Below are 20,890 nucleotides of genomic sequence, written 5' to 3'. Positions count from 1 at the left end.
TCTAATTTATAGAGTGAAGAATGCCAGGATCTTAGCCAAAATTCCTCCGCATCTATGAAAAATGCAGCTATAGACAAGTCTGAGGCAAAAATGATTTTTGCATATCAATCCTTGGTGTCCTTCTGACTTTGATGGCCATTTTGGAGATGGCCAAGTTTCTTTTTTCTTATTCATTTCATTACACATTAATTCAGTCATACATTTAATATTATCTGATCTATGATCTAAAACCTCATTCTTGGACATTAGGGCGGGTCTCAATCTTAAAGTATTTTTATGAATATTTCAGAAGATAACTTAAAAATAAATAGCAACCAAACACAGAAAAATCCATGGTTCTAAGATCATGCCTCTTTTTCCTCTGGCAACAAACTCATAAAGGATGAGAAGCTAAAAACCTTCTAAACAACCCCATTATTTAGATATTCATCCAATGAATACTTATTAAACATCTTTTTTTTGTGTGTGTATGGCAGGTACTGTACTAGGGAGAGAGCAGTGGACAAAACTGATAAAGCCCCAGTCTTCAAGGAGATTCATTCTTGGGGTAGGGAATAGGGCTATCCTATGAAGAAAAATAAGTAGGGTGTGAAGAAATGATAGTACTGAGACATGGGAGTTCATCCCTTTCCATTAATAGCCATATTACTGTAATGTAATGAGAAGCTCAGGCTTGGAAAACTCTTCCCTGTTTAAGAACACACATTGCTCTAAATAGTCTGGCCACAAGTAAATGAAGCTTCAGGAAACTCTGAGTTGCAGACATGTCCTTAGCACCGTGGCATGTGTTAGGGGGAACAGAAAGTCCTCCTTGGTAAAATTCCATGGTCATACTGTTATTAAAAAACATTCCTTTTTCTTGTATGAACCAAGAAATTTATAAAAGCTTTGGGAGAATGGATAGAATTTGCATTTACCCTGGCACTGTGTAAGGCAAGGGCATAAGGCCAGCCTTCTGTATGTGGTCAGCTATTACTGAGAGCAATCTAGTACAGGAGACTGGGTGAACTGTTACAAATGAATACTGTGGGAAAAGCCGGCATTCTTTTTGCTAGGCCAGTACCTACTATGTAGTAAAGCACCTGGAACAGTTCTTTTTCTCATTAGCTGAAGCACAGCAAATATTAATTTAAGGTCCTTCCAAAAAAATAAGTGATTTTTAAAAATATATATAAACCACAATTGTTTTAATGAGTGCACATTTAAAAAGACTATTTCACATTCTAACTGTCCTTTTCCACAGAGAGTAAGAGGAGGAAATACTCTGGAATAGAAATGAAGAGATTTGCATTTTAGTCCTGGCTCTGCCACTATTTAATCTTGACCTTCCCCATTTGATGCTCTCAATATAGAAGCTGGGATGGATGATATCCAAGGTATTTTAAAACTTAAGTTTTACAATTAAGTGATGTATGTGTGTGTGTGTATAATCATTAATAGTAAAGTATAGAACCAAAGCATAATTTTGGTGGTTGAGCTGAAACAACCGAAGAACACCAAATGCAAACCCCATTCAGGTTCCCGCAGTCCCTATGTAACATGCCTGCCACATAACAGCAAGGAAAATGAAGGCAACCCACAGACTTGAAACAGAAAGGGAAAAAAACCAAACAAAACTAAACTAAAAAGAGCACTAATTTGAAACACATTTTACTTAAATTTAGTATTTTTATGCTTTTTCTGTTTCCTTTTAAATCCAGATGTATTGGAAGCCTCATATAATCTTCTTATTTTAAATAAGAAATAGGAAATTTGTGGTTGTGGTGCTGATGTGCATGCTCACACACAGAGTCTTGATATAGCTGTAGTATGGGAAAACGATTTGTTTTTGTCTATTTTTTTTTTCTGTTTTTCTTCGCCTGTCCTTCCTTCCTCCCTCCTTTCTTCCTTCCTCCTTTCCCTCCTTTCATTCTCTCTCCTGTCACCCTCCTCCTCTCCTTCCTTCCTTCTTTCTTTCTGGTTGCATATGTGCTGGTAAGTGCTGTGGCGGGCAGCCTCTAAGGCAGCTTTCAATGATTCCTGCCTCCTGACATTCACAGCCTTGAGTATTTTCCCTCTTAGTTATTCTAACCAATAGAATAAGATAGCGCTGAAGGATTGGCCCTAGATTAATTTTCACTAAGAGAAATGTCCCAATTTAAGTGGCTCTACTTTCTGAAGTAATGTTACTCAGCACTCAAAAATCTTGACAATGGATTTATGATTCATTTTCATTTCCTTTTTGGAGACTTCATTTGGAAATGAGGATTTTGACTTGTAGCTACATATTTAGTTCAGTTATTATCACTATGTGGAAGGTACCATGTTGAATACTTTACATACATAATTTCACTTAATACTGAAAACCATTCTAGAAAAGTGTTATTTCCATTTTGAAATGGGTAAAACTGGAGTTTAGAGAAGTTCAATGAATTACACATGGTTATACTGTTTTAAGTAACAGAAGTGAGATTAGGACTTTGATCTATCTGATTTCAAGCTTACGCACTTAGCATTACTACAAAAATAATATTAACTTTTTGTTAGACAATTCTGTCTTGCTTCTCAAGAGGTTCCCATAAGGGAAATCAGTAACCAGGCAAGCTGCAAGAGCAGCAAGTTCAAACTGTGGCTGCACATTGAAATCAACTGGGGAGCTTTAAAAAAATGTCTTGGCCTACTACCAGAGATTTGCCTGGGGTATAGCCTGAGTATTGAGATTTTTTAAAGTTCCCCAGGCAGTTGTGATGAGCCCAGGATGAGAACCATGACTATGCAGAAATAAGGCTATATGTAAACACTGAAAATTTGACTTTCTACAATATTAGACTCCCTGATCAGTTCTATCAGAACTCAGCATCAAGAGTGAGCATGTGGTGAAAACTCTGTAAACCAAGTTTTGGAGGGTGAATGGAGAATATGAATACCAAGTATAAACTCAGAAGAGAACAATAATACTTTATGACAAACACTTGGAAGCACTAAGATAAATTTAAAATACAGGTACAACATTGTAAATCTAAATTATAACCCTGCCTGAACTTCTGATAGACTATAAACTGGCAATGAGAATTAATTGAGAATAAGCTAAACATATATGCCTGCTGAAATTGTTTAGAAATTCTGAAGAGAGTTTTACTAAATTCAAGTGCTAACCTGCAATGCCTAAGGGATGGTGTCAGAGGGAGCTGGGAGGCATTTCTGGCTTCAGAACATCATCTTGTCAAAAGTAACCATGGCCAATTTGACTCATCAAATTATCTAGGTGGGTCAAAGTCTGCTACCTTCTTTGTGGCCCAGTGGTTCTCCCCGCCAAAGATATCATCTTCATGAAGGGTACAAAGAAGGGAGGACATCAATATCCAGTTTTGTTTTTTTTCAAACGGAGATGTTTTTGACTTCTTAACTCACAACAAAGGAGAAACAAAGATACACAAAATCACATGCAAATTTCCAAGGTCAGGTTGGAGTCTGGGGTGATTGGAGAAGGTAGAAGAGGAGGAAATGAAATGGAGAGAAAGGAGCTGTATTGGTTTGAGTCAGTCTAGACTCCAGAAAAGTATGTTCTTGAAGTTAATCCATTCCTGTGGGTTTGGTACTATTGTAAGTAGGATCTTTTGGCAAGTAGGATCTTGAGATATGAACTACCTCATTCAGGGTGGATCTTAATCCTCTTACTAGAGTCTGCTATAAACAGAGGAGTAAAAGAACCACAGACAGGAAAAAAAGCCTCAAGCAACAGAAGGAGAAGTCCCAGGGGCTGGAATCAGGGGAGCACAGAGGCATGGAAAGAGGCCCTCAAGAGGCTAGGGCAGCTTGAAGCTGAAAGAGACAGACCTGGAGGAGAAGGGAGAGAGGAGCCATATGCCTGGCTGATCAAAGCTGAGCTTGGGGAGAAAGTGAGCCTGGAGGAGAAAGCAGAGACTGGCAACCAGTTTGCCTTGCCATGTGGTAGAAATCCAGATCATCAGTGATTGACCTTTGAAGAAATGGCATCTCTGATGATGTCTTGATTTGGACATTGTCAGCCTCAAAACTGTAAGACTTTAACCTAATAATTGGCCACTATAAAAACCAACCCATTTCTGGTATTTTGCCTTGATAGCCTTTAGCAAACTAAGACAGGACTCTTTGAAGGGAAAGGACAGTGGTTCTTTAGAGAGCTCCCAGTTGAGTTATAGAAGGCACTCAACAGTCAGGAGTCCTCTACTCACCATGTCCTCTGTATCATCTGTTACCAAGAGTCCTGAACAGGTTATTACACTTGAATAGAGGGTAGTGACTTAGATATCTTGTGTGGAGATGGGGGTTTGAAGAGAAAGCCTTGCTCTCTGACCAAGGTGGAACTAACCACAACAAGTTGAGAATTTCCTTTTGAGTTGTAGCAGCAGAAGACAATGAGGAAAGAAAGAAAAAAACTATAGTCCTTAATATGATTAAGAAAACAAACCCAAAAAACTCCACTGAATCAGAACTTTTACACAGGCATACTAAAGAAAATAATTTCATAGGATAGATAAATTCAATCATGATTTTAACCATAAATGATGGAAGAAATTATAAGACAAAACCAGAGTATATGGTTAAAAGTGGATGAACAATGAAAGCAGAAATACTGCAAAGAAAGAAAAACATGAGGCATATTGGGCCGAATGAGTTTTGGTCCGTTATTGTCGATCTGATTCTGCTAAATATCTGCATAATTCAAGAAGAGCAGCAGTCAAAGCATGCTCAGTTGCCCTGCACTGGATAAAGAATTGTTACTGCTGAACATAAGCCAAAGTGAGGAAATATTTATTGTCAAGTGAAATAGCTTTCATATGTTCTGAGGATTGCATAATCAGACTGGTTCAGTCCAAGTATGGTGAAACTGTAATGTTCCATCCACAAATAAAAAACAAGAGATGGCAATTCTAACAGAGCTAGTCTACTTTTTAGCCCATATTTGCACAGGCTTTGGGTAAAATATTTGGATGACTAAATATATCTGTGATTCAGGATTATCTTTGTATTTAGGCCTTATATTTGGATGAGGCAATAGTGCAGAATAGAACATTCATGACTTTGAAAATTTTGATGAGAAAAGAGAATGCTTAATTACAATTGCAAAGACCAGTAGGGCATGATCAGGGGAAGAAAACTGAAGATATAAATTCTGCCATGACGGAAAGAAGTTATACACTCAACATGTTTCTTTTTCCAAGTTCCTTTCTCTAGCAGTAACATGAGTGGAAGGTGGAATGACTATATAATAGCAACTAACACTTATGGGGGTTCCCATGTGCCAGGGCTATCCTTTACCTTGTAGGTATTAACTCCTTTAATTTTCCCAACTATGGAATAAGGTAGGTACTGTCATTCTCACACCATTGTAATAGACGAGGAAACTGAGGCACAGAGAAGAAGAGTAACTTGCCAAAGGTCACTTGATGAGTAAGTTACAGAACCCTGATTCCAAACCCAGACAGTCTAGCCAGAATTTTAAAAAATATATACTTTTAAATTTTTCAAAAAAGAAAGATTATATAAATGTTACATAAAAATATAGGGGATTTCCATATGTGCCACTCCCTAGCCCCCCCACCTTTTTCCACATCAACAACATTCTTCATCAGTGTGCTACATTTGCCACAACTGATGAACACATCATGGAGCATTGACACGAAGCATAGATTATAATTTACATTGTAGTTTACATGTTCTCCTGCACATTTTTGTAAGTTATTAAAAGATATACAATGTTCTGTATCTATCATTGCAATGTCACTCAGGACAATTCCCAAATCCTGAAAATGCCCCCAAATTACACCTGTTTTTCCCTCTACCTCCCCTCAGAACCTATAGTGGCCACTGCCTCCACATCAATAATAAGAGTTCTTCCACTGTTAGAATCACAATAAGTCTATAGTAGAGTAGCGGTAAGTCTACCATAGTCCACCATTCATTCCCCAGTCCTGAGGATTCTGGGATGGTGATGCCCACTTCACCTCTACTAGAGAGGGGGCTTAGATCTCATGGGGCTGATGGATAGGACAATCTTGCTTGCATTTGCAGACTCTCTGTTCCTTGAGATGATTGTTGTCAATCATCATTTCCTTGTTAGTTGTCCTGGGTGAGTCCAATGAATTGGAAGTTCTAGAATTTTAAACACTACACTTTTGTAGTCTTAAACACTACAATTGTGGCTTTTGAAGTTTTTGACTGTGACCCTAGGGAAAAATATTTATTTATATCATGACACAGTATGTACATATTTATATATGTGTGTTGGTATTATATATGTGTGTATGTATATGTATATAACTTAGATGAAAATACCCCAAAACTATACTAAAGCATACTACTTGTAAATGCACTCTGATCTAGTCTATTTCAAATTATTTGTGATGCTGTTCACAACCCAGTAAATTGATTTACTATGTCACCACCTTCAATTTGAAAAACACCACACAGTAAGTTAATCTGCCTCCATGAAAGCCAAAAAAATTAATATTTTATGCTGGTGTGTAATTCCCTCAAAACAAAGCAAGAATTTTGAATTATCTGGGATGGATTATGAGATGGTCAACCGAGCATCATTTTCCAGTAACTGGAATTTACTCTTCAAATTCTTTTCCCCAAAATGTTTTAAGATTTTCTGAATTATTACCCAAGTCTGTCAAATGTTATTTTACATTTCTTATGATTTGGCATGGGGATTCTGGATTATTGTACTGAATTAGGGTGTATCTGTGCATAGGGCTACTGGGAGAGCCAGCCTCTTCTCCTGAACTAAGTGCTCTCACCACCTGGCTGGGCATAGCCAGGCTTTCCTGCTGCTTTGTTAAACTTACATGTACTACCTTCTTTGGAATGACATCATTTATTAAAAACAATGACAATTCTTGATCTCAAGAATTGCCTTGCCTACTGATGGGAATTACAGAGAGAGAGCTTTTGATAATACTGAGTAGAGGCTGAGAACACAGTTTCTGGGGCTAAAGCGTTCTAACCCCACCTGTCATTTACTATCTGTATAATCATGGGCAAATCACTTAACCTCTTTGTCTACTTGGGTTTTCTCATCTGTAAATTGGTGATACTAACAGTATCTCACAGGTTATTGTGAAGATTCAATGAGCTGATATAAGCAGAGCTATTAGAATGGTGCCTGGTACCAGGGAGCATTAGGTGTTTGCTGTTTTTGTTATTATTATTTCCATCTTCCCATTTCTCTGTGATTTCCAACTTATGATTTGTTAAGCATTGTTACCTAGAGAGAGCAAAGAAAATTACTAAATCTAAGATTCTAACTTTATTTTACATGTACTTATAAGTCCACTGGCATTAATTGGAAGGGCTGAAATGTTTGTGGTGCTATTGTGATGGCTATTTCCCTGATTGTTCAGAAGTGATTCTTTTATGATTGTGTTCTAGATGGTCATGGCTATCTAAGGTTGGGTTCTAGATAACTGGGGGATGTATTATTGCAAACTAGTATTAAAATTATTATTAAAAATTTTAAAAGCAACAAATTCCAGACAAAGGCTTTTTCTGTGTTTTCTTGAGAAACAATTAAAAGAGAATGCTGCAAGGAAGCGGATGTGGCTCAACCAATTGGGCTCCAATCATCTACCGTATGGGAGGCTCTAGGTTTGCTTCCCAGGGCCTCCTTGTGAAGGCAAGCTGGCCCGCACCCATGGAGAACTGACAGCCCGTGCCTGTGGAGAGCTGGCATGGCAAGATGATGCAATGAAGGGAGACAAGGAGGCACAGAAGAACATGCAGCAAATGGACACAGAGAGCAGACAGCAAGCAAGTGGCGGGGCGGGGGGGGCGGGATAAATAAATAAAAAATAATAAATCTTAGAAAGAAGAGAGAGAGAGAATGCTGCAAATCTAGTAAGAAGCTCCTAAGTGGAGAAGATTACCAGCGATTCATGCAGATACCAGAGGGACTGGCCCTACAGGGACGTCTGGAACTTTTAGAATGCTACTTGTTGCTTTTCCCTGGTGACCTAGGTAATCTGGAATCCTGGCAGATGCTTTACTGGCTTCTTGGGAATGCTCTTCTGAGAGAAGGCATGTTAAATGGGAAGAGTACTGAACTGGAATTTGGAAAGTTCTGGTTATCTCACAAATTCTCTATTCAACTGAGCCAAAGCCACCCTGAATGGAATGTTCTGGGGTGGTTGAGTTGTATTACTGAACTTTACTTTTTATTTTAAGGAAATTCAGCCTAAATATTTGCTGTGGGCTTTCTGGGGACTAGAGTCTGTGTGTGCTGGCGGGGGTGGGGGGGGGCAGTTACTGAATTTTGTATAGACCTGTCCCCCACTAGCCCCCATTAAATACTTAGGTTAAGAGGAATGAACCCTTCACCTCACTTGCTGAAGTCCTCTCTCTAGAAGCACTGCTTTGAGGCTAAGCATCCTTCTCCAAAGAACCCTTATTTCCAAAGCGCTCTATCTGAAGAGCTACAGGAATCCAGCAATTTTTCCATGTAAGAGCATATTAAATACCCTTTCAATAAAGGTCATGTGCTGGAAGGATGTAGATCTGTCAAAGTAAATCTGTGAATGTCCTGGTTGATTACTATTGTCAAAAGCAAGTGAACTGCCTTACACATACTATATTGTCGAAGGGTGCATTTTAAAGCCTGGCACGCTTGCTTTTCTTCACCTACAGAATTGCCAAATGATTATGAAACTGCAAATGCTCAGTTCCTAAAATGGTATAGGCTATTGGCAAGAAATTTGATGAAATATATATATATTTTTAAAAGATTTATTTATTTATTTCTCTCCCCTCCCCCTGCCCCAGTTGTCTGTTCTCTGTGTCTATTTGCTGCGTCTTCTTTGTCTGCTTCTGTTGTTGTCAGCAGCACGGGAATCTGTGTTTCTTTTTGTTGCAGCATCTTGTGTCAGCTCTCCATGTGTACACTGCGCCATTCTTGGGCAGGCTGCACTTTCTTTCGCGCTGGGCAGCTCTCTTTACGGGGCGCACTCCTTGCGCGTGGGGCTCCCCTACGCAGGGGACACCCCCGCGTGGCAGGGCACTCCTTGCGCACATCAGCACTGTGCATGGGCCAGCTCCACATGGGTCTAGGAGGCCCGGGGTTTGAACGTCAGACCTCCCATGTCGTAGACGGATGCCCTATCCACTGGGCCAAGTCTTCTTCCCTGATGAAATATTTTGTATTGGATAATACTGAATATAAGGAATTTACCTTTATATTTGATTTTCTTCATGGTTCCCTGTGGGATTGAGGAAGGAACAACCGTGAAATTGGCTTAGGCATTTACTGACTTAGAATTGAGAATAAGAGTTCACAAATTCTTCCCTGAACTGTTTATTTCTTTTTTTTCCCCCATCATTTTAAATTAAATTCTAATAAGCGTTTAAAAGTGGATTTCTGGTGCGTTTAAAAGTGGATTTCTGGTGCATTAAAAAATATAGGACTGATAAAAAGGCACAGTCTGCATTTCTAGTTACTTTAAGATTAATGGCAAGTCAACTGAACTTTGTAGTCTCTTGGAAATGTATTTATATACATGTTGTCTGTCGGGTGGGGTTAACTGCACACAGCCTATATAGTTATAGCTCATTTGTGTAACACTGCCAGGAAACAGAGTTGCCCATGTATTATTCCCAGCATTTTAGTATTTATCTTTCCACCAAACTTTGGTTTTTGCAGTTTTTATTTTGTTTCCATAGAATACTTTTTAATTTAAATTAAATGCATTTTATTTGATTCTTTTAATTCTGAAATAGTTGCCTTTAAACATAATTTATTCTATTTTCCAACACTCATGGACACCATAATCAATAATCAGTCAACTTCTTCCCTCTCTTTCTTTTCCCTTCCATAACATCTTTTCCCTCCCATAACATGCATGCTTAACAAATGCATCTAAAGAGGGTCTATATGAAGAAATAAAATATTACATATTGGAGTCACCTGGGGAATTCTAAAAAACAATGATGCCTGGGTTCTGTCCTTCAAGATTCTGTTTTAATTGGTTAGGGGTACTGTCTGGGCATCAGATTTTTAAAAGCATCCCAATGATTATTATGTAGCCATTTTTGAGAACCACTGACTTATATCATCTTTTCCCTTTTGAGCCCAGAAGACATACTGCTTCCTTCTATTACTGGAACTTCTTGTCTGGTTCTCACATGTCAAGTTCTTAGCCAGGAATGGGAAGAAAAAGTAAATTTGGGCACATTGCAATCCAAGCCTAAAAGTACGGCAATGCTTTGCCAATGGCAAATCTCTATCACGGAAAAAATGAACTTAATGAACTCTAAGGGGAGCTTCTCTCGCCAGATGAAACCAACTGGCAATGAGATTTTATTTTCCCTGTTTTATAATTTTGTTGGGACCATTTATTTCTGATTGATGTTGATAAACTCTTTTATGCAATTTTATTTCTAAGCTTTGAAGTTTCAAATGCAATAAAACAGGGCCTTTTGTAATGAGCACATCAAAACTTTTAAGCTTTAGGATTTACAGCTATATTCAACATTCACTCATTCATTCATTCATTCATTTGTTCACTTATTCAATAAATAATCATTGAACACCAGTTTGCATGTCAGGCTTTGGCTTAACACAGTTACTTGCTGATATATATTCAATCCAAAAATCATAGCATGCCCAACTGACCATTTTATATAAGGAGGCTGGGCCAGTTCCCTGAGAAAGATAATCAGTTCCATCATTCTTTTCTAATAACTTTTGCTTTGTGTACATTCTCTTGCCTGGGGGAATTATTTCACATTTTGGATTCCTAAGTCTATATACAGATTTTAAAAATACTTTATGTATGTATTACAGCTCTTTTTCATAAAATAATGACCAATATGATAAATACAAAGGTAAGTATGGAGTACATGGTTATGCCCACCAAAAGGCAGGAGTAGAGAACATTTATCTATTTATATTTATAAATATAGCTATTTTTCAGGTATATAGCCTGTCATTCCCTTGGGTGTGTATGTGTGTGTATGGGCTGGTTGGTTGGTTTTGGGTACTGTATATGTTGCCACAATAAAGCAGCTGTGTCACACTTCATTTTTCTAAGCCAAGGGTTTTCAACCAGGAGTGCTTTTGTTCATTTTGATTGTCATGAGTGGGGAGGGGTGATAATGATGTCTAAGTGTGTAATGGCCAGGAATTCTGTGAAACATTATTCAATGAACAGGTAGAGCCTCCCCTCACCAAAAAAGATTTATCTGGCCCAAAATGTCAACAGTGCCTTGTTCCAAGCAAATAATAAAACCTATTAAATTAACCAAATAGTTCCCCCTCAATTTAAATGTGTACCCAGAGTAAAATGTTAATGTCAAAATCTAAATTTCCAATCTTGTATACCTCCATGACATTTAAATTTTATGCCCAACAAAGAAAAACACCTTGCATTTTTAAGTCTTTTGGATTTTTTGTAGACACTTTCACATCAGAGATTTCATGTTTCAATCAATTAATCACAAGCATTTTTGCAACATCTCTTACATGTTAGGTGCTCTTTGAGGTGCAGTGGGAAATATAAAATATTATGATACATGGGGTCTAACTTTGAGAGTTGAAATTTACTAGAGGAAATAAGGTATTGCATAAGGAAAAAGTAGATAATTAAAGGCAGTTAAAATAAAGATAATAACCACTTTAGGAAATCAGAGAAAGTAGTGATTACTAGGAGTTGAGGGTGGGAGACATAGAAAAAGATTTCAAAGAGGAATAAAGATAGCATGACAAACTCATCCCATTTGCCTATCACTTCCTGGGATTTAGCACTGTAAGTCCCATGTCTAGGACCCCCTTAGGAAAACAAAGAAGGTTGGCTGGTCACCCTAGAGGACTAGAGCTAGAATGACAGCATTAGATGGGGGTGGGAATAGTTCTGAGCATCAAGGAGGAAGGATTTGGAAAGTAAGAGAGTTGTCATGGTTAGGAATGGAAACAAGCTGAGCTGATATTGCCCACCAACCAAACACCACCTGGGACTCACAGGTAGACAAAGTTTGGTTTATTTGATCCTTTACCGACTGTATCAGAACTTGCATTCCAACAAGTTCCCAGGCTACGTGTGTGCACATTAAAGATTGAGAAGCCTTGATTTAGGGCACTGACTGCAAGCTGAGGGCTCTTTCTAATTGGACCTGTGGCTTTAAACTCTGGCTACACAGTAGAATCAACCTGGGAAACTTTAAAAAAATAAAACCAAAAAATCTTCCAGTGTCCTAATTTAATTGAACAAAGGTGATGCTTGGGGATCGGCATTTTTTAAGTGTCCCAGGTGATTCTAATGTGCAACCAGGGTTGGGGACCACTGATTTAGAACAGTGAGTTTCTATGTTAGAATAGCACAATGAATTCTTTAAGCAAATACATTGAAAGGCCTTTCAAATGCCAAGCCCTATGAAAAACAAACCAAATAAGGATTCTCAGGGCAAAGCAGCTCACTGAATCCCCTGCTGAACTGGATCGACCCTCCATTGAATGAGATTTTTAATGTCTGTGTTAGCTCTCAGAAAATGGCAGTGTAGCTGACAGCACAAGTCCTGCTTATGGGTAATCTTGCTGGGGTCTAACATGAAGGTCCAGCCTTAAATTCCAATGTGTGGAACAGAAACATATGTTCACAGCTGCTTTCCAGGGGTTCTAAAGTTGCAGTTTCAAATACATATGGCAATGGGAGTGCAGCTGCCTTAATTATGGGAGTCATAGAAGGTAGTGTTAGATTCTTTGACGTAGATCCTGGGAGCAAGGCCAACTCCAGGCTCTGGGATGGCCCAGTGTCAGTCCAAACAGTAGAATAGCTATGGTAGCTTTTGTGGGAAACTTACTTCTTAACAGAACTCATCAGCAATACTAACCCCTGGCACTGCAGTGATTTGCCTAAGCTCTCACAGTTCCTTGTTCATTTGCACCTTCTGGAGCTCTTTGTGGTTTAAAGAGGTAGTTCTCAAACTTTAGTAAGTATAGAAATTATCCGGAGATTTTGGTAAAGAACAGATTCTGTAGGTGGGCCTGAGAATTTGCACTTTTGGCAGGTACCTAGCTACTGAACATTTCAAATGTGACTAGTGTGACTTAGCAACTGCCTTTTCTATTTTATTTAATTTTAATTAATTTAACTTGAAATCTAAAAATGGAAGCAGTATAAAGTACTTTTCCTTAAATATAATTTTACTCTAATTGTAGACTAAATTTCTCTTTGTTAAAAATTTAGTGTTAAAATTGAGATATGTGTATATATAAAACACACCTGGATCTTGAAGACTTAGGATGAAAAAAGAATGTAAAATATCTCCTTAATAATGTTTTTATTAGATTGATTACATGTAGAAATGATAATATTTTGGATATTTTGGGTTAAGTAAGATAAATTATTAAAATTAACTTTTCTTGTTATTTTTCATTTTTTTAATGTGGCCACTAGAAAATTAAAAATTATGTATGTAGTTCACATTATATTTCTATTTGACAGTGCTGGTTTAGACGGTAGAACTGATTTCAAAGGAAAAACAACTTTAATTTAAAAGAAAGAATTTAGAAAATGTAATGCATTTGGCTTAAACATGGAGGAAGTACAGTAGCTAAATTGGCAAAAAATCTCAGTGTAGTGCCAACCCCCATTTTGATCAATCCATGCCTCTGGTCTACTCTTCTGGGAGAGCTCAGAGTTTTCTTTTGATTCATGGACACGCAAGGACCCCTGAGTAGGAGAATCAACCGAACCTTCCAGACTAGTGCCCCTTAAATTCTAAAAATTTCTTTCTACCTAATCCTCTTTAAAACACACCTATCCCCCTTTGGACCCTTAAAGTCTAGCTAGGCAAGGGAAGTATGGAGTAGTAGAAATAGCATAGGCTTGGAAACCACCTGGATTTCCATTTGAATGTCAGCTGCACGACTTGTTAGCAATGTTATATAAGTTCTCTGAGCCCTAGTTTTCTCACCTGTAAAATGAGAGGAAAATATTATAGCTGCCCTATACAGTTGTTGATTAAATCAGATTATTTATGTAAAGTACCCAGTATATGGTCTTTTCTGTGTGTTTTTTTAGGTACTGGGGCCGAGGACCCATATGTGGATCCATATGTCATATGTGGGAAGCCAGAGCTCAACCACTGAGCCACATTGGCTCCTTGGTTTTTTTGTTTGTTTGCTTGTTGTTTGTTTTTTATTTTTAGGAGGGACTGGAAACCCAACGCGGGATCTCCCATGTGGGAAGTAGGTGCTAAAATGTTTGAGCCACATCCGCCCCTAGATTTTTTAACAAAGATTATCATGAACAATAAACTCACCAAATCTAATGGTTAGTAGATCCTGATGCCTTCATCTATTGACCTCCTAGAACATTTTTGAAATGTAACTGGGCTTTGTGCATTGCAATGCCTTAGTTCAAATGTATGCCTGACAATGAGAATCTGAAGTACCAGAGTAGTTCACTTAGAAGATATTTAGGATTAACTCTATGAATCCTTCTTATCCATGTGTCCAGTCAGTCTTAAACATAAACAAAATTTAGGTCAGAAACAATGCGATGAACTCCCTAGGTTCTTTGGAAGGTTTTTTTTTTTTTTGGCACTACTGACATTTTGGGCTGGATAATTATTTGCTATAGGGTGCTGTCCTGTGCAATGAAAGAAGTTTAGCATCATCCCTTGTCTCTATCGATTAAATGCCAATAGCATTCTGCCCCAGTCCCCCAGCGTGACAGACAAAATGTCTCCAGACATTATCAAATGTCCCCTGGGTGGCAAAATAGACCCTGATTGAGAACCACTGATCAATGGGAATATTTACTTGCTATTTTTTTTAAAGATTTATTTTATTTACTCTCCCCTTCCCCACCCCCACCCCAGTTGTCTGTTCTGTGTCCATTTGCTGCGTGTTCTTTTTTGTCTGCTTCTGTTATTGTCAGCGGCATGGGAATCTGTGTTCTTTTTGTTGTATCATCTTGCCGCATCAGCTCTCCGTGTGTGCGGCGCCATTCCTGGCATGCTGCACTTTTTTTCGCGCTGGGCAGCTCTCCTTATGGGGCGCACTCCTTGCGTGTGGGCTCCCCTACGTGGGGGACACCCCTGCGTGGCAGGGTACTCCTTGCGCACATCAGCACTGTGCATGGGCCAGCTCCACACGGGTCAAGGAGGTCCGGGGTTTAAACCGCAGACCTCCCATGTGGTAGACGGATGCCCTAACCACTGGGCCAAGTCTGCTTCCTTTTACTCACTTTATAATACTTCAACTACAGATGCTCTGATTATATTTAAATTGCATAATTATACTTAAATTGCATAATTATATTGTATATAAACAAAAGGATTTTATTTGAATAATGCATAAAAGTTCTTTTCAACTAACACTGATTAAACGCCTACTCTGTGCTAAGTGCTTGCCAAGTTCTTTCTCTTTTATTCTGCAGAACTCTTCTGTAAGAGATGTTGTATTATAATCCTCATTTTACAGAAAAAGATAGTAAATGTCAGAAGGGTTAGAAAACTTTTCATCAAAACAGAAAACTATTAAGTAGCAAAGCTGAGATTTGAATCCAGATTTTTCTCATTTCAAAGCTTCTTTCTCCACATGCTGCACTGTGTCTTAATTTTATTTGGGTTTTCTCTTAACAGAAAATTTGCTTTTATGGCATTAAGCTTAAGAGACTTATTGACTTCTATGAGCTTTTGGAGAACAGAGTTTAGAGATTAACTGTCCTGTAGCTGATTTGAGAAGCACCTGATTTGAGAACTGTCCTGTAGCTGATTTACCATCATTTATATGAAGCCAATTGGAAAGAAAACCTTACTCTCACCACATATGTATTCCCTGAATAACAGTGTCAGAATCCCTCATGAAAATGAGAAAGAAGTTTCCATTTGGTGGGGAAATAAGACTTACATACATGAAACAATCTGAAAAGAAAATATTTTAGGATATACTAGAAGTAGCTTTATAGAACTATATAAAGAAAGAGAAAACTAATTTGAGTAACACTAGACCTAGAAAGCTTTATCGAGAAGTTCTAGTAGGAATTGGAGAGACAAAAAGTGGGAGTGCGGTTTAGGAAACTGATCATTGATAGCAGTTATTATACTTCTAAATTTGTCTTGGTGAGTGGAGAAAAGAAGTTAGATGCATATTGGAGAATTAGTATTGGCAGACAACATTGTATTGCACAACTCTCAAGAATAAAGGGGATAAAAACATAGTCAACATTTGTCTCTCCCTCTTCCAAGGCAGGATTTCTGCTCACTTCTAACAAGCAAAGGATAGATGGGTGATACATGTAGAAAAGCTAGAAAAGCAACATTCATTTTAGATATAAAAGAGTTTTCTGGGAGCATGGCTTTGGCAGTTTCAAAGAGAAAATATTTGATATGTAGTCATAAACCTTTAGAGCTGGAAGAGATCTTAACAGTTACCTAGGCCCACCATTTGATTTTATAGATGAAGGAAATGATGCCCAAAGAAAAATGAATTGCCTGAGGTCACAGTTAAGAGGATAAGCTGTGTGTTCTACTGATTCCATAAAGTGGTAATCACAGTCACTCAAATGGGACAACTTCAAGTTATTATATATTTACTTCGTATCTACTGACCTCTAAGGCACTAGCCAGTGTCCAAGTGTTAAATTTACAGAGATTGAAACAAGTTAGATCTTGAGACCTAGACTATGACAATATTAAGACCATGTGTCAGGATCACATGATAAGACAGGTTTCTGACTAAGGCATTTTGAAAGCTTATTAAGACACCCAAAAGAATCAGTTTGAGAATATACAACCATGTGATGGGTTTCAGAGTTCCATACATACTTTTATTTTATTACACTAGATGGCAGCAAATAGGTATCCAGGTGTATACTAAACTAGGAAATTGAAAAAATGAAACTGCCCACAGCTTGGGTCTAACTTTGCCTGAATAAAGTGGAAGTTTTCATGCATGTTAAAGCTCTTTCATGCCCTCAAGACATACTTGAAGAGGTTGTGGTTAAATTATAGAGGTTCCTTTTTATACATAGTTTAGTGCTGAAAATTGTTTGTGGTGAATTGGTACAAAATTGAATCATAGAATCTCTGACTCCTGTGCAGGCCGGGCAATATTGTTATGCTTTTCCAGAATCTTTAGTCGTAGGTAGAGGATGGGGCTGTGAAAAGATAGGTATGGAGGCAATGGTGCAGGATATGACATCAAGATCACAAGGACAGAAAGAACATGAACAAAATCAGGTCAGAGGTATTTGAAATTAAGAGAAATTAGAGGACACATAATCACTGCTAGGACTTAAAGATTATTTAATTTAATGTCTTTGAAATGGACCATGTGAGATGAGCCAGTGGAGTATGAAGAGAAAATACTAAAACATTTATTTATATGTGTTGTTTATCTCAAATAGGAAAAAACAAAGGTTTGCCAACATTGAATATATTCAACGTTACTAATATTAGAATAATATTAGTTGCATTGAATCTCATGGAAGCCTTATTCAGCTTGTATGTCAGAGAGTTGTCAGTTGTACCTTTACTTGTTTGTTCACTTAACATGTTAGAACATTTTTTACAAGTTCTACATGTCTGATTTAATAGACACAGATCATACAGCTACTATTTTGGTTTAACTAATCATCATGAAACAAACAAGTGGCTTGAAAAGATTCTTGTAAAGAAACCTCATGTTGATGGTAACACTAATATTGCAAGCCTAAGTCAACCATAAATAAGGAAAAGGCTGAGCTGACACTTTTCTTACTGTTAGATTAAGCTCTAACCAAATCTGATAAGAAGTTGGCTTCTGAAATGGGAAAATATCCCAAACACTATTTGAAATATGGACTTACATTTACATTATTAAAAATGAAACTCTAATTTGGTATACACGGTGCCCTTGACAGATCTGAGACTGAGACAGCCATTAAAACCAAGTATTGAAATAAATGAAAACATAGACACAACCTTCAAATTGCTGTTCTATAAACTGTTAAATGAAGATTCTTCCCTCCAAAGTACCTTCTTCAAACCCACTGCACAAAGTATTTTGTTCCATTAACCATTAAAATTAAAATACTTCAACTTTATCCTGGATTTAAAATTTATATTTTAAATATGCTTTATAATATACAAAGCATATTAGAACACTGTGCAAATATATTTGTATATTTCAAGTGTGTATTTAAAAATTATTTTATTAATGGGACATGTGATCCAAAGTTTAATGACCTATGACTGACAGAACCGTTTTACAGAAGAGCAGGCAAAATGAGGCAGGAAGCTTGGAGACAAAAAATGTCACCACAGAGCACACTTGGATCTGCACATTCTTATTTTTTTTTCCTTTTCATTGTACTCCATACCGTCTTCAGGTTTAACTTATTAGGTATACATTCAGATTCTCCCAGGTCCAGGGCACAGATCTGGGCTCCTTATGCTCTTACAATTCTCTGTCCTTGAGAGATTGCTCTGTTGGAAGCATAAACAAAGGTGCGAGAAGTATTTGAGAAAGAAGAGGACTCTGCCCATCAGATAAAATGCAACAATGTAGAAAGGAAGGACCCAGATATTAGAGCAGACACTAGAGGCTAAGCGGAGCTTTTTCCTATAACTAAATCTTTTCAAAAACACATTCATAAGATGAGAATTTCTACAGATGCATTCACTCTTTAGAACTGTATGTGCAAATGAGCAAGGGCTTAAAAAGAAAAGGCTGGGGGACTTGGGAGATGGAAGCTCCAGGAATGAGTCCGTCCACCAGAACAACTATTAAACAGGCAGGAACTGTCTGAATCAACTATTTTAAAACTCCAGAGACTAGTAGAACACTGTGTATCATCCAGGGAAGACCGGTAGGAAGAGGCTGTAAATCTCTGGGAGCAGTGGCTGCTGTTACCATCCCCCAGCCGGGTAGCAGGGAGCAGTGAGACTTTAGCCCTGGTCCTAGTGCAGCTTGCTGGTGCCAGGACCTAAAGGTCTAGTTCCCCAAGATACAGGGGAGTGAAGTCTGACATCAGTCACTGAAATTTTTTTTTTGAGTTGGCATTTCTCCTCCCTCCCTCCCTCCCTTCCTTCCTTCCTCCTCCTTTTTTTATCAATAGATTTTTTTAAAGATACATAGATCCTACAAAATGCTACATTAAAAAATATAAGAGATCCCATATATCCCCACTCACCACCCCCCACCCTCACTCCTCCCACATCACAAAGTACTTTCATAAGTGTGGCACATTCATAGCATTTGATGAATATATTTTGGAGCACTGCTACACAGCATAGATTATAGTTCATCTTGTAGTTTACACTCTCTCCCAGTCCAATTCAGTGGGTCATGGTAGGCTATATGATGTACTACATCCCTGCAGTATCATTTAGGACAACTCCAAGTCCTGAAAATGTCCCCATATCATACCTCTTCTTCCCTCTCCCTTCCCTCAGCAACTCCCTGGCCATGTTTTGATCAGCTACTTCATATCTCGGGGGGTCCAGCTCTGAGGTCAGCCATTGTTTCAAACTGCCCTCGGGCAAAAATGGCAGAGGAGACTTAAAGACAGTACCCATTTCTCACACACTGGTTTTCCTTTTCTTGTAGAGCTTTGTTGAGAGGCCACAATCAGCTTCTTCCTAGAGATGTATATATGCCCTTCCTATAGGTCAGTGTTTTCAAAATGTGGCCCTGGAGCTGTCTGTATCAGAATCACCCTAGAGCTGGCTAAACATCCACCCCAGACCAAGTGATCCAAACTCTTTGACTGGTTCTTGCTATTCTCTATTTTTGATTCCCTTAGTTTATGAGTATATTTGGGACTCTCAATTCTCAGGCAGAAAATCTGTCTGATAACAGAAAAGAGAGGAATGATAGGATCGGAGCCTCTGCTATTGGACCAAAGTCATTAGAGGCTCATGTTTAGAAGATGGCATTATGTCCACGCTTGTGAGCTTGGTAAGCTGAAAGACAACTTCTTGCTCATGAAGGAAACTGAAGACTAGAACTGGATAGACTTAAGGAGAGATTGCAATCTTTCAACTTGAAAAGAATAACTAACTTGCTTTGTCTCTTTGGAATGTGCGTTTCCCTACATGGTGGACAGGAAGCTGGAACAGATTCAGCCAACACTTACGACATGCCAACTACATTCCAGAAACATGCACATTTAATGCTCAAGACAGCTTTATAAGGCAGTTAATATTATCCCATTTTTGGGGATGATGAGTGTAAGACTCTGAGAGGTTAAAAGTCTTACCTAAATTTATTCATCTGTTAAGTGACATAAGTAGGATTTGAGCTAGATGTCTGAAATTCACAACATTTTCAACATCCTGTGCTACTACTCTCTGTCTCTAAAATTCAGGGAACCACTGTTGAACAGGTGAAAGAAAAAGTAAAAATATAGAGAAGTGGGGAAAAGAAAGTGGGAAAGGCTACTGTATCTCACAGAAAGGAAATGACTCAGGCATACCCTTCGATCATTTAACACAAGTCCAATTAACTCCACAATAGAGGGGAGTAAAGAATCTTTCTAAACTGATGACTTAGCACTGTTGAAGTGGTAGGTCAACAGCAAGAGCTATTCCTACTGTTCTGACTAAAACACAGAATTCCTGTCTTAAGGGAAATTTTATAAGATAGTCAAGAGTGACAAGTGGATGGGTCAGCTGTTGAGTTTCACATCATCCACTGACAGAACAGGCTTAATATTCTCCTGGAGCAATGGTTCAGCACTGATTCAAGAAGCAATAACCCTTATTTAGGAGCCACAGCTGCCACAACTTACACCAACTAAGACTTCCTGTGTTGTCTCTCACCACGCTGTAATTATTAATGTAACTTTATACATAGGTTCCGATGGGTCTTAGCACAAATCAGCGTAGTTGTTAGCTGCTGCACCAAAACAGCTGCATTATATTTGTTACCATGGTTATGATAAGAGTT

General features: G+C 38.2%; 1 protein-coding gene across 8 annotated transcripts in view; it reads right to left on the bottom strand.

Moving 5' to 3' along the window:
* Nucleotides 1–20,890, bottom strand: part of GHR (growth hormone receptor) — a 311,580-nt gene that overhangs the window by 29,419 nt on the left and 261,271 nt on the right. The gene's annotated exons all lie outside the window — the stretch shown is intronic.

This window comes from Dasypus novemcinctus, chromosome 2, assembly GCF_030445035.2.
Source record: "Dasypus novemcinctus isolate mDasNov1 chromosome 2, mDasNov1.1.hap2, whole genome shotgun sequence".
NCBI lineage: Eukaryota > Metazoa > Chordata > Mammalia > Cingulata > Dasypodidae > Dasypus > Dasypus novemcinctus.
Note: the sequence above shows the minus strand (reverse complement) of the source record. Positions and strands in the feature narration are given on the sequence as shown.